Source organism: Chrysemys picta, chromosome 7 (assembly GCF_011386835.1).
Source record: "Chrysemys picta bellii isolate R12L10 chromosome 7, ASM1138683v2, whole genome shotgun sequence".
NCBI lineage: Eukaryota > Metazoa > Chordata > Testudines > Emydidae > Chrysemys > Chrysemys picta.
Genome location: NC_088797.1, coordinates 65,020,564 through 65,025,012, shown reverse-complemented (window position 1 = coordinate 65,025,012; position 4,449 = coordinate 65,020,564). Strand labels below are relative to the sequence as shown.

The 4,449-nt window shown below is 41.8% G+C and overlaps 1 protein-coding gene across 13 annotated transcripts in view; it reads left to right on the top strand.

Moving 5' to 3' along the window:
* Positions 1–2,891: 2,891 nt before the first annotated feature.
* DUSP13B (dual specificity phosphatase 13B) overlaps positions 2,892–4,449 on the top strand; it is a 35,686-nt gene continuing 34,128 nt past the window's right edge. For 8 of the 13 annotated variants that reach the window (XM_065551679.1, XM_024110041.3, XM_065551681.1 and 5 more), the window contains exon 1: positions 2,892–3,040. The gene's annotated coding sequence lies outside the window, so the exon portion shown is untranslated. Of the gene's footprint in view, positions 3,041–3,132; positions 4,422–4,449 lie in introns of those variants that run through there. The other 5 variants (XM_065551683.1, XM_065551675.1, XM_005278758.5 and 2 more) reach the window with 4 other exon arrangements.

Here is a 4,449-nt window from a genome sequence, read left to right as displayed (position 1 = left end):
TACCCGCAGCGCAATTGGCTTTGGTATTCTTCACTCCCTGCCCTCAAATGTTGTGAGAAATAGCTGTAAACTGTTAAGCAGCTGCCAAGCTCCACCCTAGAGGTGGCTGCATTTCAGTGATGCATGACATTTATATTAGTCTGTGAAGTGTTAGGATTCTTTGGGGGTGAAAAGTGCTTTGTTATTATATTATTTGTACTTCAGTAGTGCCTACAGGCCCCAATCAGGGCTCCCATGGTGCAATATATGTTTAAGATTGTTAATGTTTTGAGGTTTTAATGTTGGCATCTGTTTGTTATAGGTTATAACAATTTGTGCAGCAGTCTGAGCCCCTTGGCTGGGCCATGGAGGCTCTTTAGATATAGAACAGCTGGGAAATGTTGAAGCCACTCTCTTAAGAAACAATTCCAGTCTGTTTTCCATATTCCTCCCCCTGGGTCTTCATCAGTAGGGGATTTTCATGAAAAGATCTTAACTTGAATGGATTTTCATCGGCTCTGGCTGCTCCCCACCAAAAGTCAAGCAGTTGCTGTAGAAAATGATTATGCTGTCATGAAGGAGGCGGCTTGGAAATGGTCTCACAGCTGAGGGTCTAAAACTATTGCATTGGCAGCAGAGGTGTGTGTGTGTGTGTGTGTGTGTGTGTGTGTGTGTGTGTGTGTGTGTGTGTGTGTGTGTGTGGCAAAACTCAAAGCCATCGAGAATCAAGGGTCTTTCATTAGATCTGAAAAGATGATCCAATTTTGCAACTTTAATTTTTATTTATTTATAGTTTCCCCTCTCAAAATCAAGACTACATTCACAGAAAGATCATGTTTTGTAGTATTTGCCCATCTGCAATGAGAAAACACAAAGAGAAGCCACTGGGGCACTGGATTGTTAAGGGGAGTGCTAATAGGTGCAGCACCTTTTATCTCTAGGTCACTGGAGCAAGTCTGGGCCAGTGTAGCAGTGACCCACAGTCACGGTCATCTGATGGCTCTACGCTGGCTTGTAATTATGTGAAATGAATCTTGCCGTCCCAGTCCCATCCCCCAGTAGACAGGCGTCCCCATCATAAAGCCAGCTTCAGAACTGCCACTGATGTGCCCATCCTTGCTGCCAGTTTCAGGAATGAATAGGTATGGATACCAGACTACCCTGAGCTGGTTGCTCAGGAACAGGGCAGAGGCAGATGAGTAGGGCAGCATGGAAAAGCATGCATTGCCCCTCCCTGTGCTGTCCATAAGACAGATTTCAGCCTCCCAGGCAGTCAAGTGCAGAACTATCTGCAATTACAGGATTTTCTCAGATTACCAGCAGATCCCATCTGCCTTGGCCTACCAAATGAATATGAAACTTTGAAGTATACCAGACATCTTTGAGTACTCAAGCATGATCCTGTTACCATTAAAGTCTACAGCAAAGCTCTCGTTGACTTCAGTGGAGGGAGGACTGAGCCCTTCAGGCAATGTTTTCCTCCCAGGGGAACACTGCCATTGAACCCTGAAGGAATTTGCTGAATAGCAATATTTGCCATTTGCCCAGAAGAAGGTGCAGTAAGATCTTTTCCACAGGACATCCCCAAGCACCAAAACCTAAGGAGATTAATTTGTGTAAAACATTTAATATCTTTATTGTTGCATGTTTACACAACAGTACAACAGATGAATTGTAAAGAGGAGAGAACCAATATTTTAATACCATTAAAATTAACCCACAATTCCAAAGGCGTGACAGACACATGGGTGTGTCAGAGCTGCTGTGGTTATTCATTATTATGATGGAAAAATTCTATATGGACTTTAAAGTGTCATTGATACTATAGCTGTGATGGTTTACTATAGTGCTGTCCATTCGTTTCCATGGAAGAAACTCTAGTGCATTTTCCCAGAATTGCTGATTGGTTGGGGGGAAAAAAATCACTAGAATGGTGTTTGCACCATCTCTCTAATAGCAAATTCCAACCCAAGGATTTGCAGACTGTTTCTGCAATAAGTATTCTCTGTGGGAGCAGGATGAGAAAACATGCTAGGAGCTATGATCCCCTCTCACCAGTAGATGGCAGTATAAACCTGAGGCTGAGCTGAGGAACCCAGCAAACTAAACCCTGGGTAATTGTACACAGCACATTTAAAATCCTACATACAATCCACAAGTTTTCCCATCATCCTTTCAAGAAAGCAAATCAGCACACCATGCTGAATGTGTTCCATTAGAGCCAGAATTACCACATCTCAGATCATTAGGAAAGCTCTCTGTCTCCACTCTGAAATTCTTAACATAAACTCCTCCTTTGTACAGTAATAAGCTGTAAACACTTATTCTCTCTCTCTCTCTCTCTCTATATATATATATATATATATCTGTGTATATATATATATATATATAGAGAGAGAGAGAGAGAGAGAGAGAGAGAGCGCAAGCAATGATACAACCAGATTGGGACAAATTTGTTGCACATCAAACACAGAGAAAAATAATAAATTAATAACTTGTATTCCCTATGCAAGATGTGTTTTACTCCATGTTGAGGTAGAGGTCCTGTCCCAGGATTAATGAGCAGCTAGGAGGAACAGATTGGCCCAGTCTGCACCTCTGGCTATTAATTCCATCTGGTCATTAATCCTCAGGAAATTCCCTGCATTGAACACTTTATTGCTATTTTTATTTAGGATTCTTTGAAAAAATCCTAGCTGGATGGGATATTTTATGGCGCTTTCAATTGATAGGTTTACTCAACAGCACAAGGAGCTCAGATTCTTAGGTGGTGTAAATCAATGTAGCTCCATTGACATTAGCAGAGCTACACCAATTTGCACCAGCTGAGAATCTGATCCCATTTAGATCTCAGTTTCTGTCTGTTGTTGTCTCAGCTGCCCTTTACTGGATGATGCTTTAGGTTTATAATTAACTCATTAAAAATAGAAGTTGAATACACGTGAAAGTAGCAGGCAGTCTGGAAATCTGCTGCGTAACTAACATCTTAGGAAGAAGCTAAACGGCATCATTTAAACAAAATTAATCCAAAACAGCACAGTGAAGGAGCTGCAACTTCAAGGCAAGTACTTTTAAGCTTGTTTACAAACCAATAACACTAAACTTAATACATGCACTGGGCAGCACGAAATTAATCATAGGCAACTATGTGAGTGGTGGAACAACTGCAGCTCTACGCCATGTTATGATCTGCATTGTCGTTCTCAAAAACTGAAACATTTGTGAAGCTTTAGATTGCTTTCTCCAGTTGGATTATCAGGAAAAGCAACTTGCATTGAAAAGGACGATTAAAACAATGTTGCTTTTAGTTCCAGTCCAGACAGGACATTCCTAATTTAAAGAGTATATTCTATAATAACGTACTTCACAACATTTTGTAAGGTTTTCCTGATCCCCTGTTGATGTTTATAAGAGTCTTTTCAATAATTGACTAATATACAGGGAAAATATGAAATTGATTATACACAAATGCTGTCAAATGCACGAAGCAAACTGAAAAAATAGAGAAAGATTTTTTTTTTGGTAACTCCTTTCAATTATAGTGATCTTAGGGGTTACTTAAAACCAAGCAGAATATGAGAAATGTGATTTTTGCAATGACAATCCCTTGTAAATTGCAATTATTGAGGCAATGCATACTATAGGGCTGGGAAGGCAATGAGTAGGAACGTGCAATCGGTCAATCTCTGAGAGCAAAGAGCACAGACCTAAGAAATTCATTTAAATTAATTCCTGCTAAAATGGACCAGCAGACATTACTGCCTGCATGGGAAATTATACACAGAGCTATCCCAGGACTAAGGAGACACTGTTTATCTAAGTATTTATAGCATGGTCCTCACTATGTAAGAATTTAAAGGAAAACTCCAACTCAGCACACAGGGCTCATCATCTGCTTCTGTCAAGATAAAATCATGGGGGAAGATCATCCCTCTTGCTCCCGATCTATGCATGGCAGGCTCCTTTATATAGAGATCTACCCCCTTCATGTAGAAGGGAACTCTATCATGTCTGTGATATTGGCCACCCTGCGCCACTCAGGCCTTGCAGAGCTCTCTCCATGCAGTCCACACAGGGGTAGGAGGAGACTAAGCCAAGGGCAGAACCAGGGCGATACAAATCATTCCCCTTCTAGCTCCATGCAATTTACTCTTAGAACCTGAAGCTGTTTTACCTTTATGTTACCCCTCCCTTTACCCCCACCAGGTTTCCCAGGGCACCCACAGATGAGGGAGTGCCTGGTAGCACAGTCCAATGCAGCCGGACTGCCAGGGGCCACAGCAGGCAAAGAGGAACTGGGTCTTGTTGCGGATAGCTTTGGCCTCAGTCCTCACCTTCTGCTCCTGTGGCTTTTTCCATGGCAGCCACACACACCCAACCTGACCAGTCATCATGGGGCAATCGCAGAGAGGGAAATGGGTCCTAACAGATTTGTAGAGCAGGTTTGTTTCTGTTTTTAATAATCTATGA